We start from the raw sequence: 17,602 nt of genomic DNA on the forward strand, positions 1-17,602 counted from the left end.
CTTTTGGATCAGTATCCTCTCCTAACACCTGTAAAGGCAATTGGTCCACTAACGAACCTTGAACAATCGAATCTGACCTTAAAATGGTCGAAACTCTTGTTTCCGTCAACTCATCCTTTGTGTGTGTAACCTCTCCTTGTGCATCAAGAATTGATTATGTTTGAAGTGGTGACACTACATCGGATACCTTGGCCGACAGGCAAAATTCAATAGACTCACCCTGTTGAGAGAATGAATCTAGTAACTGTTTTTGTGCCTTTTCAGCCATTACATCTTTTTGAGAAGATGTATGGGGGCTAGCAGTTGTCTCGGTTTAAATACTACTCATCTATGTATGAGACAGAGCTACTGGGTTGACTACAGAACCTTCCTTATGTGGTGCACTAGGCACTATCTCCCTCACGCTCATTCATACTACTTTTAGTGGTAAGAGAGTGTTGGTTGGTTCTGTTTTTGTGTTTGTCTTTACAGTCTGGGATAGACGTTGTGGGTTTTCAACCTCATGACTGTCAATGAAAGAAAGTCATTGGAGACTGAACCTGTAACACAGAACATATGGTGATAGAGAGAAAATGATTTACAATAGTGATTTCAAAAGATTTTACACGAAATAAGAAATCACTAATGTAGAAAGAAGTTTGATTTTGTTTTTCAATATGAATGAGTTTTTGATAAAACATTGATCACTTAGGGTAAAGTCTAAGTAATTCTCATTCATGTCAAAATCTTACAAATATCTGCAACATAATGTTAACAAGATATCATTGACCGATACTTGTCAAGTACTTTAGATACTAATTGTTATGTTGCATTAACAATATACCACTGCACATATAAAACAATATGATTGTGCCTAGTGATAAGATAGTTATTAATATGACGACTCTACTTATTCATATAAAATTATAACTTCTGTTAGAGTGCCATACCATGTCCTTGACGATTGCTTGAGCAGTATACTAGTTCATACCAACCTGAAGTGAGATTATGAAGAAGAAATTGCATAGTCCAATAGATCTGCAGCTGCAAAGTCCATGAACTGTGGTGCATTGACTTCCTCTTTTGACTCACCAACCAGGAGTACACTTGTACACATCTTACTAGAGTCCAATTCCAAGTGTAATGTGCATCAGGTGCCTGATATGTCGTAATATTCTCAAGTCTCGTCACTAGTGCTATATGTTAGATACTGCTTCCTGATAATAACCTAGCACAATATACAAAATTACAATGATAACATTCCCAGCTTGCAAACAGCCATATCCCTCAGATAAACCTTTGCTGTTATCTCCAAAGGTAACCAGGGGGCCAGCTTTCTCAATCCTCATTTGATAGCAGGGCTCTATCTCCGGTCATATGTCTTGATGATCCACTGTCAAGAATCCATACTACCGGTTACACCTGTTTAATGCCCTGCACTTCAAATGGATTAGACCTTCTTCGGAACCCAAACTTGGTTGGGCCCGGCATACTTGTAGAACTGTCCTTTGTCAGGCAAAACAACATTTTTAATTTTAATTGTCTCAACTTTCTCAATGACTGAACATTTGACCTTGTAAACAGCCTTAACAAATTTCTGTTTAAGCTTAGGCACAAATGTCTCCTTTCTAGCCTTAGAAGGACTGGCAGTCTTAGACCTATCATGCTTCTTGTTATTCACATGCTGACGAGGAGTAGTCTTATCATTAGACACATGCTTACCATTAAAATAAGCATACATCATATTAAAAGCACAAGACATACAATTAGAAACACCACATGCTTTATGAGAGTGATTAACAGCAGGCAATTTATGCATGGTAGACATGGCATTTTTGTTATCCAACTCATGTGTGTCTGAGTTAGTCTCAGTTGCTTTCACAACTTTGACTGGAACTTTCGACACACTTGACTTGGAAACAACCTTCTCATTAGCAAGATCTTCAGCACGTATTTCTTCTTGAATAACAGAAGAGGTCGCATCAAATGGTTCAGCAATTGATGCTTTATAGAGGGGTTCATCAACACCCTTAAGCACATGTGGTACTTCCCTCCCTTTAGCACAGACATGAGGAGGGGAGTTTATGCCTAATTCTCCAATAGCAGCATTGTAATCATAACCTATTCCAGATGTTTGATTAACAGCTTGCTTACTGTAGAACTCTTTAGCCTTCGAACAAGAATTGAAGTAGGCTCTAACCTTAGTCTCAAGACCGGTGATCTTGTCTTTGAGAATAATTTCGAGTTTTCTATAACAGTCAACTCTATTCTCTAGAAAAGATACCTGTTCTTTTAATTTGTCTTGATTAATGTGCACAAGTCTTAATTCATTGACCTCTTTCTCAAGGTCTGTGATCTGTAAACTTAACAGTTCATTATCACGACGTGCACAATCTAAGTTACCTCTTAGATGATAAACCATTTCAGCATCAGAAAGTTTTACCTCTATTCTTGACGATGAAGCTTTTCCATCAATAGCCATAAGAGCAAGATTTCCTTCATCTTCATCTTCACTGTCAGTATCATCCCAGCTTCTTCCCTTTGCCAGATAAGCCCTTTCAGAGTTCTTTCTTACTTGCTTTGGCTTCCTACATTCTGTGGCAAAGTGTCCCAACTCATTGCAGTTATAGCATCTGATGGTGCTCCGATCAACCATCCCTGTTTTGTATCCACCACTGCTGGTGTTAAAGGATGAAGATCCACCTTTCTGGAATTTGTTGTAGTTGGACTTGTACTTAAGCTTGGGATTCCTCTTGAATCTGACATGGGAGAATCTCTTGACAATTTGGGCCATTGACTCGTCTTCCAATTGCTCCAGCTCTTCCAAGGAATAAAAATCATCACTTGATTGATTTGTAGTAGGAGGATCATATTCTGCTACTAACATATTTTCCTCAGCCTTGGAATACTGTACCATTCTCTCCAATTGTTGAGATTGCTGTTGTTGTTGACCTTCAGCTACAAGTGCAGTAGATGTGCTGACCATTCTATCCTTCCCGTAGACTTCCTTCTGTTGAATCTGCTCCAACTCATAGGTTTTTAACACTCCATAGAGCCTGTCCAAAGAAATCTCATTCAGATCTCTAGCTTCTCTAATGGCAGTGATTCTATGTTCAAGATGAGCTGGCAGTGTTAAAAGGAACTTTTTGTTGACCTCCCTGATTGAATAATACTTTCCATTGATGTTCAGGTTGTTGATCAACGCATTGTACCTCTCAAACACTTCAGTAATTCCTTCTCCTTGATTTGATTTGAAATGTTCATATTCAGAGGTTAGGATTTCCAACTTGTTCTCCCTAACTTCCTCTGTGCCTTCATTAATCACCTCAATAGTTTCCCACATGTGTTTGGAATTTTTACAGTTCATCACATGTCTGTTCATCAAGGGATCAAGGGAATCAATTAATATTAATTGAAGGCTGGCATCCAAGGAGGCTTCTTCCTTCTCAGCAGGAGTAAAATCTTCAGGCTCTTTTGGATAGGTTCTAGCTTTAGTAGTCACCACACCATCTATTATTACCTCCGGTTCAATAACCATCGGAGTTTTTATACCCTTCTTTAACAAGTTTGAATATTTGGGATTTGCAACTTGTAAAAATAATAGCATCTTCTTCTTCCACATGATATAATTCTCTTTATCAAATTGTGGAATTTTAACGGTTCCAACTTTATGTGAAGTCATTATGAATTTTTGAATAAATAAAAATTCAAGGAGTTGAAAAATCACAAAAGTCTAGGATCTTGATTTGTTCGTTAATCAGAAGGCTCTGATACCAATTGTTAGGTCCCAATGTGTTTGTAGAAGGGGGGTTGAATACAAACGTTACCAAATAATCGAATAAAATGCGGAATAAAAAATGTGAAACAAAATTCAAGTTAAATAAAAATATTATTAAACTTGAAAGGTGTTACAACAACTGTATCGATTACAAGGAATTAATCTCAAATTAATTATCACAAATCTAGAATAAATTCGACATGAACTTTTTCTATTTTTGTAATAAAAAGATTCAAATGCTAAACGCAATTTGAGATTAAGTTCTAGGGATTTTGATCCGCTAGATTGTTACACAAGAACAAGATAAATAATTCTAGTGGTTTGGATTTAACATTAACAAACTAGAAATTGATCTTGAATTTCTGCAGATAAAAGATGATATTTTTCAGAGGCGGCTGCTTTCTTTTTGTTCTTGTCTTGATTGAGATGATTTTTTGATATGCTGCTTCTCTGCTTCTATTTAATCAATCAGCTGAATCAATTGAATTGGAATGACAATCCTTTAAGCTTGCAAGACTTTCGGTAGGACAATTGAATGAACTAGCAAGACAATCTGAATGAACTAGCAAGACAATCAGAATGAACTAGCAAGACAATCAGAATGAACTAGCAAGACAATCACCCTCCTGATGTAACTTTCGGTATGACAATGTAAAATGGCCTAGCATGACAATCGGTATGACAATCCTGATTGTCATGCTAGTTCATTTTCATTTGTTTTGCTGATTTAAGCCTTGAATTTAATCCAATTAAACTTCTGAAAATTCCTAAAATTCCTAGAATTAAATCAGAATTAATTAATCAATTAATTCAATTAATAAATAAATTATTCTTCGCAGATATAATTTATTTTCTTAATTAAATTAGATGAATTAATTAATTAATAGAGAATTAATTCTAGTCTTGAGCAGCAACCATTCTTCTGCAAATCTTCTGAAAATCACTGAAAATTATGAATCAACTCCACCACTTCAACGTTGACACTCGATGTACTGTCTGGTTCATGAGTGACTAACTTCCGTGACGTTTCTTCATGTCTTGACTCTGACACTTTGATTTTCTTCAGATTAAATCCTTGTAATTAATTGATACTCTGACGAGATCTCTGTCACTTGATTAAATCCACGATCTTGATTTATATCACTGAGGCATGATCAACTTCTTGAACTTCTTCCAGTGAATTAACTCCTCAAGTCTGTAGATGAACCTTGTTTCTGAATCTTTTGACAGATATTACTTTGCGAGATCTCTCTGACGGTCGATCCACTATTTACTTATTACATTCTTATTTGAGTTGAGTTGAATCCTCGAATATACAAATAGGCTATGACATATGACTTACAAATTCTCCATTGAGAAAAACACTTTTTACATCCATTTGAAAGACTTTAAACTTCTTGTAAGCAGCATAAGCCAAAAAGATCCTTATGGCTTCTAATCTAGCAACTGGTGCAAATGTTTCATCATAATCAATACCTTCCTGTTGAGAGTAGCCTTTAGCAACTAGTCTTGCTTTATTCCTTTTAATTATGCCAACAGTGTCAGTTTTGTTTCTGAACACCCATTTTGTACCAACAACTAATCTGTTCTTTGGTCTTGGTACTAGGGTCCAAAATTTATTTCTTTCAAATTCATTTAACTCTTCCTGCATTGCTTGCACCCAATCAGCATCTTGAAGAGCTTCTTCCACTTTCTTTGGTTCAGTCTAAGATAGAAAAGAATGATAGAGACATTTATTTGAAGTTGCAGTTCTAGTTCTGACACCTGCTTCAGGATCTCCAATGATTAAATCAGGTGTATGTGCTTTAGCCCACTTCCTTGCAGATGGAAGTTGATCTCTAGAACTGGATCCTCCCCCATGATCCATGCTGTCTCTATCAGCATTTTCCGATGATCCCCCTGTAGTTATGCTCTCTGAGACTTCAAAATTTGAATTTAATTTTCCAGGAGTTGAAGAATCAGAGCTTCCAAAATTATCAGAATTTGGCTCATCAGAACTAGATGACTCTGAATTTGAAGAGCCAGTGACAGGTTCTGATGCTTCTCGAGAGTCTTGAGATGTGGTAGGTTCTTCAGCTTGCTCCCCCTGGACAGGTGCATTTTCCTTTGGAGTTATTACCAAAGTTTCAACGACGTCAGAACTTAATCCATCAGAACTTACAGGATCATGATTTAAGTCATCAGAATTTCTAGAATCAGAATTTAAATCTTCATTCTCAAATCTCAGCTGATCATGATCATTGAAATCTTCAAGTCCAGTAATCTTCTTATCATTAAAAGAGACATTAATAGATTCTATGACAACTCTTGTTCTCAAATTATAGACTCTGAATGCTTTTGTGGAAAGTGGATATCCAACAAAAATTCCTTCATCAACTTTTAGATCAAATTTTGATAGCTGTTCAGGATGAGTCTTAAGAACAAAACACTTGCAACCAAATACATGAAAGTATTTTAGATTTGGCTTCTTTTTCTTCACCATCTCATATGGTATTTTTCCATTCTTGTTTATGAGTGTAGCATTTTGTGTAAAACAAGCAGTCTGCACAGCTTCAGCCCAAAAATAGGTTGGCAGCTTTGCTTCATCAAGCATAGTTCATGCAGCTTCAATAAGAGTCATGTTCTTTCTTTCTACAACTCCATTTTACTGTGGAGTTCGAGGTGCAGAAAATTCCTGTTTGATTCCATGATCTTTGCAGAACTCTTCCATGATTGAATTCTTGAACTCAGAGCCATTATCACTCCTTATGATTTTAACATAATCTTTGATCAATTTATCCAGCTGTCTGACATGATCAGTCAGGGTAGATGCATTTTTAGTCTTCTTGTGCAAGAAGTACACCCAAGTGTACCTTGTGAACTCATCCACTATAACCATAACATATTTCTTCTTTGCAATAGACATGACATTAACTGGACCAAATAGATCAACATGCAGTAGGTGATAAGGCTCAAGAATTGATGACTCAGTTTTGCTCTTGAAAGAAGATTTTCTTTATTTTGCCTTCTGACATGAATCACAAAGGCCATCAGGAGAAAATACTATTTTTGGCAGTCCTCTCACAAGATCTTTCTTTACAAGCTCATTTATATTGTTGAAATTTAAATGAGAGAGTTTCTTGTGCCAATTCCATCTTTCTTCAATTGATGCTCTACTCAACAGACAGATTGCAGAACCATCAGTACTTGTTGAAATTCTGGCTTCATAAATGTTACCATGCCTATATCCTTTCAGAACCACTTTGCCTGTTGAATTACTTATAACTTTACAGTGTTCTTCAAAGAAATCCACATGATAACCTCTGTCACAAATTTGACTTATACTCAACAGATTGTGTTTAAGTCGTGAGACAAGAGCTACTTTTTCAATGATAACATTCCCAAGATTGATCTTGCCATATCCCAGAGTTTTTCCAATGTTGCCATCTCCATAAGAAACTTCTGGGCCAGCGTTCTCCACAAAATCTGATAGCAGGGCTTTATTGCCAGTCATATGTCCTGAACATCCACTGTCCAGAACTAGGATGTTCTTCCTGTAGCCCTGCAATCATAAAGACCACTAATGGTTAGTTTTAAGGACCCAGACTTGCTTGGATCCTTTGGCCTTTTTAAGTTTGTTAACATTTGCAGCGGATTTAACATCAGAGTTTATGCTAACATTTTTCTTATCAGTATTAACAGTATCATACTTTGCATCATACTTTACACTAGAAGGAATTAAAGCAACTTTCTTCAAAGAAGGTTTCATCTGATAATAATCATAGTACAAACTATGATATTCCTTACAAGTATAAATGGAATGCCATGTACTACCACAATAGAAACAAGAATTTTGTGTCTTAAACCTAACAGACTGACTCTTAACTCCTAACTTAGAAGGTAAGGAGTTTATATTCTTATTCTTCCTGCAAAAAGAAGCCAGATGGGTAGAGTTTCCAAAGTTATAGCATTTCTTTCTAGGAGCATTAGGAACAGGCATATAATTGTTGCTTTTATTCATTCCTTCCTTTCTATTCCTATTTTTCCTAGACGCCTTTACCTTGTTTACACTGGTAATCTCTTTCAGCTTATGTTTAAGCTGCTTCTTTGTCATTAAGCCTATGTTGACTTCAGTTGGTTTCTCCTGTTCTAATTTGTCAAAAGTTGACTCTGCTATCACTTCTGTCTCAATATCTTTCATCTTTTCAGAATCAAACTTTACAGTTTTAGCTACAAATTTAACAGGATTTACCTTTGGCTTAGTAGCCTGTTTAACAATAATTGGGTTAACTTGTTCAGTTCCTTTTTCACTTTTCTCATCTTCATAACCTAAGCCCTCTTTCTAGTTCTCACTACTTAGTATATTCTGAGTTGTTCTGCCAGAGTTAGTCCAAGTCCTGGTAATCTCTCTCTCCTTTTCTAACTCAGTTTTTAGAGATTTATTCATTTTTAGCACTTCATCTCTAACATAGAAAACATCATCTCTATCCTTCTGAGTTTGATGGAACATAACTAACTCTATTTCTAAATAATCATTCCTCTTTTTAAAAGCAAGATTTTCAGAAGCTAATCTTTCACATGTTAAAGTTTGATCTCTATAGCTAATAAACATGGTTTTAAGATATAATCTCAACTCAGTAATATCATCAGTATGAAAGGCATACGTTGTTTGAGGTACCTTTAACTCAGCAGCATCAGAACTGCTATTAGCATTTGCCATCAAGGCATAGTTCACCTCATCTTCAGAATCTGAGGTGTCTGTCCAGCTTTTCTTCTTTGTGACAAGAGCCTTACCTTTATCACTCTTTCCTTTCTTGCATTCAGGAGATATGTGGCCTTTCTCACCACAGTTGTAGCATTTGACATTTGAGTAATCTCCTCTATCAGACTTTCCTCCTTTGCCTTCAGATTTTCTGAAGCCCTTCTTATCAGAACTTCTACCTTTCCTCGAAAACTTCTTTCCCCTTCTGAATTTCCTGTATGCTATCTTTGTGATACCCTTCACCATAAGAGCACACAGCTTCATCATCTCATCATCAGCATCTACTTCTGGTAGACTTTCAGTTTCTGAATCATCATCATCAGAACTTGATGATTCTAAATCAGACTTTATGATGAGAGCTTTTCCTTTTCCTTTCTTTGAGACATCCACTTTGGGGGATTCCTCCTCAGCATTAAGAGCAACTGTTCTTGACTTTCTCCCATGTCTCTTGCTTCTTTGATCCATCTCAAGTTCATAAGTCTTGAGCATTCCATAAATTTCATCAAGAGTAGTTTCATCAAGAGCATAGTTATCTCTTATAATAGTAGCTTTCAAATCCCAACATTCAGGAAGAGCTAAAAGGAATTTTAGATTTGAATCTTCAATGTCATATTCCTTGTCCACCAGTGATAGATCATTCAAGAGTTTGACAAACCTGTCATATAAGTCAGTTAATGACTCATCACTTTATGAGTCAAAGTGCTCATACTCTTGAGTGAGTACAGTCCTCCTGTCTTTGGAGTTTCTTTAGTTTTGGCGGGCTTGGTTGGATTTTCTGCTTCTTCAGACATGATTATTTTGGATTTTACTGTATGTGTGTTAACAGATGAGCTCTGATACCACTTGTTAGGTCACACAACACTGTAGAAGGGGGTTTAATACAGTGTAGAATACAACCAAATCGATTTAAAGCACAAGTAACAGAAAACAGATGTATTCGATATAATAAATTCTGTTACAATGGAACTGTTCTCTCTTAGTGATGAACAAATATCATGAGAGCTGCTAGGTTACAATTGTATGATCTTCTCGATGATCGTAACTCTTATAGAGTAAACCTTTGTCTGTGTTTATATAGACACACAGTTACAAGATAACTTCTAGTTGATATGGAATATAATTATGTCTCCTAAAATATATCAACCAGATATCTTATATAATTCTTCTAGTCCTTTAACTCTTTCCATGCATATCTTCTTCTTGTATTAGTCTTGATCTTCTTTCCTGTAAATCAGCTTCCTTCATTAAATGTTAGTCCTCCAGTAATTAAGTTCTGATATCCATCTTCTGATATTATCTTCTGATAATCTAAGTCTTGATATCCTTAAGTCTTGACTTCCAGTAAGTCCTGATTCCAGTAAGAACTGATATTTCCTGTTAGTTAAGATCTGAAAACTAAACATGAAACATATTAGACATGACATCTCAAATATATCCAACAAAGTGTTATACATGATTCAAGATGGTGTGGCCTCCTAAATCCCTGACCCCGAATTTTGGGGCACCACATCAAGGCTTGAATTTGATATCAAATTCACCCAACTCAATTGCCCACTTGATGAGCATTCCACTTGCTTTTGGGCTATGAGGATTATTCCTCAAAGGTCTCAATTTCAATCTTGTGGGCCTGGAAGTATGGTCTTAACTTCCTCGAGGCCGTGACTAGGGCAAGTGCAAACTTCTCAGTAGTGAAATAGTTCAACTCCGCTCCATGGAGCACTTTTCTCATATAGTATACAGGCTTTTGGAGTTTCTATTCTTCCTTTACCAGGACGACACTCGCGACTTGTTCAAAGACCGTGAGATTTAAATAAAGGATATCCTCCAGACTAGGTTTGGCCAACAACGGGGCCTCTATTATGTATTTCCTTAGCTGCTCAAAGGCCTCTCGGCTCTCAGCTGTCCACTCATAGTTCTTCACCCTCTAAAGGGTTTTGCAAAAGGGCAGGCACTTGTCTCCAGACTTGGAGATAAACCTCCCTAGAGCCGCAATTCTTCCAATCAACTTCTGAACATCCTTGCCGGAGTGTGGTGGCTGCATATCTAGGATGGATTTGATCTTATCGGGTTGGCTTTGATTCCTCTTTTCGAGACCATGTGCCCCAAAAAATTTCCAGACTCAACGCCAAAGTGCACTTGGCGGGGTTTAACATCATCTTATGGTGCCTCAACACTTTTAATGCTTCCTTGAGGTGATTAATATGATTGGCCTTGGGTAGGCTTTTGACTAACATGTCATCAACATCGACCTCAAAGGTCTTACCAATTAGATGGGCGAATATTTTATTCACCAATCTCTAATAAGTAGCTTCTGCATTCTTAAGTCCAAAAGCCATAACAAGATAACAAAACACACCAAAGTCGATTATTAAAGATACCTTGCTGGTGTCATCTTTGTGCATTTTAATATGATTATAACCACTGAAGCCATCCATGAAGCTCAGCATCTTATGCCCAACAGTGGCATCGATCAGGGTATCAATCCTAGGTAGGGGATAACAGTCCTTTGGACATGCATCATTTAGATAAGTAAATTTGATGCACATCCTCCACTTTCTATTAGCTTTCTTGACCATCACGGGGATAACCAACCACTTTGGGAATTGCACTTCCTCAATAAATCTAGCTTAAGAGCTTCGCGACCTCCTGGTTGATGGCTTCCAGCCTATCAGGGGTATAAGTTCTCTTCTTCTGCTTGACAGCCTTTCGAGTTGGATCGATATTCAACTTGTGAGTTATAAGGCCAGGGTCAATTTCAGGCATGTCAGCTGCTGTCCAAGCAAATACATTACGGTTCTCTTGTAAGAATGAAATCAGCTGGCCCTTCAAGGGTTCTCCAAAGATGCTCCAACATATGTGACCTTGTCCGGGCCTAAAGGATCCAAATGGATTAGGATAAAGTCCTCCGCTGGCTTGCCCCAAATTTTTTCACTCTAATGGACATCCATGTCTTTTATGAGGAGAACGCTCTATCGGGCCTAAGTGCTGCTACATAGAAACTTCGGGCCATTTTTTGATCTCCTTTTGCCTTACCGACACCATTCCTGATTGGAAACTTCAGTACTATGTGGTAAATTAAGGGCACGACTATGAATGCATAAATCCCTATTTTTCCTATGATATCGTTGTAAGTAGAGGCTACCTTAACAACCTAAAAGTTTAACATCTGTGTGGCCTTTCTAGGCTCTTCCCCAATAGTCACGGGAAGTTATATCGCTCCTTCGACTTGGCACTCCACTTGGTTTAAATCGTAAATGGGTGCGTCGGAAGGAGTTAGTTGGGATTCATTGTACCCCATCCTTAGAAACGTGTCATGGAACATAATGTTTACTAAAGCTCCGTTTTTGACCAGGACCCTTTTAACAGGATAATTTCTAATTATCGGGTGATAACTAGAGGATCATCTTGGGGAAATTTTAAACCTTCAAGATCGAGGCCGATAAACTCAAGCATCATCTCAGTCTTAGCACACTTAGGCACCTCTCCGACTATATTCATCACTTCTATCGCATATACTTTTTGAGAGTTCCTTGTAGTCCCAACAGCTGTTGGGCCTCCCGAGATCATGTTGATAAACGGCCCTCAGGGTTGTTGGTTATGATCTCGGTATTCACCCCTTCGATCGTCATCTCTTCGATAATTATCTCTTTTCTGGCCTCTTGGCTCTTTAGCCTTGGTGAAACATCCGAACTTTCCTATTCGAATCAAACACTCAATCTCATCTTTGAGTTATCTGTAATCATCGGTATCATGACCAACATATCTATGGAACCTACAATATCGGCCATGGTATCTTTTCTCGGGGTCTCCCCTTAGTGGCTTCGACCATCTGAACTCTTTATCCTTTTCAATTTCCATAAGGATTTGGCTCCTTGGAGCATTCAATCTTGCATATTCCGTGAACCTTGATGGTTGATTCTTCTTAGAAGTGGAGTTATAATTTTTTCCAGTTCGAGGATACTTATCCTTGGCATCATACTCTTGATCCGTCTTCCGCTTCTTGTTGCTCTCGGGTTCATTATTCACCACCATCTTCTTCATAGTTTTCTCCACCTTGATATACTTTTCGGCCCTATTCTGGAGCTGTAGCATGATTTCAGAAGGGCGTTTGGCCAGGGACATCTTGAAGAACTCATCTATAGTCCCTTGCTGAAGGGCTATCATAGCTACCTTGTTGTCAAGAATTGGGACTTTAGGGCCTCCTTCGTGAATCAGTTCAGGTAGTCTCTAAGGGACTTCTTCACTCCTTGGTCAAGACCAATGAGAGAAGCTGAACTCTTCTAATGAATTCTTCCACTAATGAATTGCTTGATGAAGGCCTGACTCAGTTCTCTGAAGGATCCAATTGAATTAGGGGGTAGACGGTTATACCATCTTTGAGCCATACCCGACAGGGTTTGAGGAAAGGCCCGTAACTTGATAGCATCGTTCGCAGGATGTAGCAACAGGGCATTAGAGAACGTCCTAACATGATTAGTAAGGTCGCCAGTACCATCATTTTCCTTGATGGTGGGCATTTTAAACATTCTCGAGATGTTAGCGTTCACAATCTCTTCGGTGAATGGAGAATTTTTATCACTGGGATCTCCTAAGGGCATCAAGTCATTCGGGTCAGCCCTTGGGATCAGTACCCTCTGCCTTGGTGTTGGACCTTCTAGGTCTATAACAGGAGGAAAGTCCCTTGGTCTTGCTGTAGGTGGGGGTCTTGGTGTTTGGTGCATCTCTAAATCACACTTCATCCTTTGGATTTCGGCTTCATTAGCCATGATCCGCTCTTGTATGTCTTGGGGAATCGACCCTTGGGTACTCCGATATTGTTGGGACCCTTCATATTCGGGCTTCTTACCAGCACCCCCTCCCTGGGGCGATCTCCTTCTCTGATGAATTTGAGTCTCTAACAGAGTAAGGCCCAAAGAAATCTTGATCTTCAGGGATTAGAACTAAGCCACGAATGTATTGGGGCATCCACCCTTGTCCTTCACCTCGGTCAGAGAGATCACTTCCTCCAACCTCTGGATATAGAGGCATCTCGTAAGGTGGGTTGGTAGTCCCTGGGGTCATAATAGTTGAGTACTCATACCCGACATGCTAGGAGCCTAATCGTGCATGCAATTTTTGATGAGGCGGATTAGTCCCTTGATGAGCAGGGGGATTCGTCCCTCAAGTACAAGGGGATTCATCCGTTAAGGAGCAGAGAAATTCGTTCCTTGAGTTTGGGCATTAGCAGTTGCAGCTGGAAAAACTCCACCTTGAGTGGCATAGGTCGAGTGTATTGAAATCTCAATAGAGGACAAGAGTGTCCTCGTGGAGGTTGTAACGATGGTTCCACTGGTAGTTCTACTCCGTGTGTACACCATTGTTGTTGTTGTCTTCCCACAAATGATGCCAAATATTATTGAACAAAAACTAGGGTTTCGTTAGTATTTAATGCTAGGGTTTGTAAGCTCTCACAGTAGGGACTAACTGTCCTCGCAAGATGCCTACGTATCTCTGTGTTGTAGAGAATCATGCCACAAATGTAGTTCTTGATGATGCCCTTGGGGCTATGGCGGCGAGGGCACACCAAGGACGTAGTGGCCTGTATGTCTTTATTCGAGGATTAAGCCAAAACATAGTTCTAGATTGAGGGGTAGAGCCCTTTATATAGAGGTGGGTCTAGGGTTAGACTGATGTTAGGAGACTTGGTGGATAAGTCTCCAACTTAGATGGTAATTAAGACTCCTGTAAGGCAAGGGATTCCAGATCCTTCCGTGTAGGAGTTAGTATCCATATTGGACGACATGTCTCTGGTCTTTCAACTGTATAGGGCCTAGTCCGTAGACAGCTCGTGTTCGTAGACCTTGATGACTTTTGCTCGCGGGTCTTGATGACCTCGGATCGTGGGCCTTGACAACTTGGGTCGTCTTTAATCTCTAACAGGCTTTGATCAACCTGGTTTGTATTAGGCTTTGGACAAGTTTTCTAAGCATAATTAATGCGATATTAAATGTGTCTTTAGGACGTATTTTCTATTCATATCAGCTACAAATACTAAAGTCCTACACCGACATATCTTTGCAAATATTATCCTTCTGTGACAGTATCAATCATCTCCTATTTTCCAGCCTAACAAATACTGATATGAATATATGATGATGAAAACTGTTGATCATCAAATAGTGATAAGGTCATCCTTTGTCAAACTCTGATATCATCCCGTCACAGACTCTGATGGAAAACTCTGATAGCTAAACACTAATATCATCAGTTATATCTAACAATTTATATATTTTGAAAGATTATTGTTTATTTTAATTTTACATTAATTTTAACGGAGTTGATGGAAAAATTCGCACAGTTTTCATGATTTAATTGAAATTTTCATAAATCCACCAAAATCTAATGCACACTACCAATCCATCAAAATCCACCAACTTATCAAATAAAAAGAATTCATGGATTTTTGAATACCATTAAATTTTGATGCATTTTTTAAAATCTGAATTGAGTACAACAAGATTTTAATGAACTTTTTAAAATCTAAACTGAATACATTCAGACTTTAAAAGACTTTTTACGATCTCTAGTGAATACCACCAGATTTTAAGTAATTTTTAAAATCCAAATTAAATACCACATGATTTCAAGAATCCAAAAAATCCATTAAAATCATGATTGCATAGACAATTTTTGGCGTATACGTAAAGTATGGATTGTAAAGGATTGCTCTAATAAGATACTTATGTTGATTTGACTATTGACACTACATTTAGTCAATGAAAAAGCAATTAGCTAAGATAAGACAAAGAATAATTATCACTAATAAATATACTCATGACTTTTGAGGCTAGTGTATTTGAAAATTTGTGTAGATTTGATTCTTTTTTACTAATGTAGCCAATGAAAAAGTAATTAGTCCTTCTTTTTATTCCCTATATATGTAGCTCAACATATACTCGGTTTTATCTTGTGCAACATATAATTTACATATAAGGAGTAATTTAAGAGAGGAAAAAGGAAGGCGAAAACGATGGGGAGACCTCCTAGTAACATGGGAGGAGTGAATAAGAAAGGTTCGTGGACTCCAGAGGAGGATCTTTTGTTGCTCTCTTATGTTCAAGAAAATGGTCCAGGGGATTGGAAATCTGTTTCTGAAAATGCTGGTATATATCACATACATTTTAATATATTTATTTTATCTCATATTTGTATATATCTTAATAAATGTATATTATATTCAGGTTTACAGAGATGTGGTAGAAGTTGCAGACTTCGGTGGAAAAACTATCTCCGACCTGAGATCAAGCGCGGTGACTTCACGGCCGAGGAAGATGAAAAGATTATGAATCTTCAGGCTCTTTTTGGCAATAAGTAAGGAGTTCCTTGACCGTATAGTGAAGTTTTAGAAAAGAATTTAATGTTAATTAAGTAGTTACATAAAATGACTCACTATTATTAATTAAATTAATTGCAACCTATCAATTAATCGTATGTAAGATGGTTTTTAATCTGTAAATTTTAAAAATTTCATAAGTTGATATATATATACATACACAGACACATACACATACGTGTGTGTCTGTGTGTTTGTTTGTGTATGGTATAGAGATATATTGCAATCAAATGAAATTTTTTATGTTTATCTTGTAGGTGGGCTGCCATAGCTAATTATCTTCCAAATAGGACTGATAATGACATAAAAAATTACTGGAATACACGGTTAAAAAAGAAGACGAATGGTGCCGTTCCTGGAGGATATGTTGATGATGGACAGAGTAGTAATAGTAATGTTGTTGCGCAATCTGATAATGATACTAACTTATCCAAAGATGTCTGGGTTAGAAGGCTCCAAAATAATGTTCATATGGCTAAGGAAGCTCTTTTCAGTGCTATTTCAAATTCACCAATGGCCTCTACCCATGATCTTGGTATTGTTACATCTCCAGAATCACTGGTTTTCAGCTCCCCGTTGCTAATGGGTACAAACTCACTATATAAGAAGGTGAATAGTGAATTTCCTGGCGGATATGTTGATGATGGACAAGGTAGTAATACTGTTACTCAATCTGATAATGACACTAACTTACCCAAAGATGTCTGGGCTAGAAGGCTCCAAAACAATGTTCATACGACTAATGAAGCTCTTTTTAATGCTATTTCAAATTCATCAACGACCTCTACCCATGATCTTGGTGTTGTTACATCTCCAGATTCACTGGTTTTCAGCTCCCCATTTCTAATGGGAACAAACTCACTGCATACATCTACCTTAGCAAGCTTCGACTCACCCCATGCATGGAATATGAAAGTTAATGATCAAGATCTCCTAAACACCGAAGATGAATACCATTTGCGTAACTATGGACCCCCTCCAATTAGTCAAGCATTAAATTATTCTAAAACTTCATATCCCTGCAGTGTTGGAAACATCACACAGTGGCTTCAGAAGTGGACTAGTGAGTATCCCAACAAGGAGAATGCAGCTGGACACACTACCAATTTCATGAAAAGTAAACTGCCCATGATTAGTGATGAGGAGATGATAAACAAAGATCGTGAAAATGCAATGGTCCCTTTCTTCACATCCATGGAAAATTCAATAGTACATGATGATGATAATTATACTTCTCCAGAAACTACTATTGTTGATCCATCTCCTCCTATTAATGTTTTGAATAGACAACATGAGGAAAACAATGTCCAGCAGATGTTGAACTTGTCAACACCTTATGATCCGACTATTTTCTGGTAAATTAAGTGATCGTTTCACCAATTATATCTTAAAATCTTATTTCAGACAAGTTATTTCATATTTCAATGGGCTTTTGTGTAATTTTCAATATATAATGTATTACGTCGATTATGAGCGCAATACAAATTGTATTAAAAACATATATTAGCTGATAACTAGTCATGTCATTATCCTTGGAAATTATTTCCATATTAATCTTGTTTATTTACTTGTCTCTTCATCGCAAACTCTTTCAAATATATAATAATCATTGTTTGAGACATATCTTATTTTTACTATTTTGACAATCATTAAATTACAATATAATTAATAATATGTAAAGTAAGGCCTCTCATTAGAACTTAAGTTTCTACATATTAACATGTCAAATCCA

The sequence above is a fragment of the Apium graveolens genome, chromosome 9, assembly GCF_009905375.1.
Source record: "Apium graveolens cultivar Ventura chromosome 9, ASM990537v1, whole genome shotgun sequence".
NCBI classification, from domain to species: domain Eukaryota; kingdom Viridiplantae; phylum Streptophyta; class Magnoliopsida; order Apiales; family Apiaceae; genus Apium; species Apium graveolens.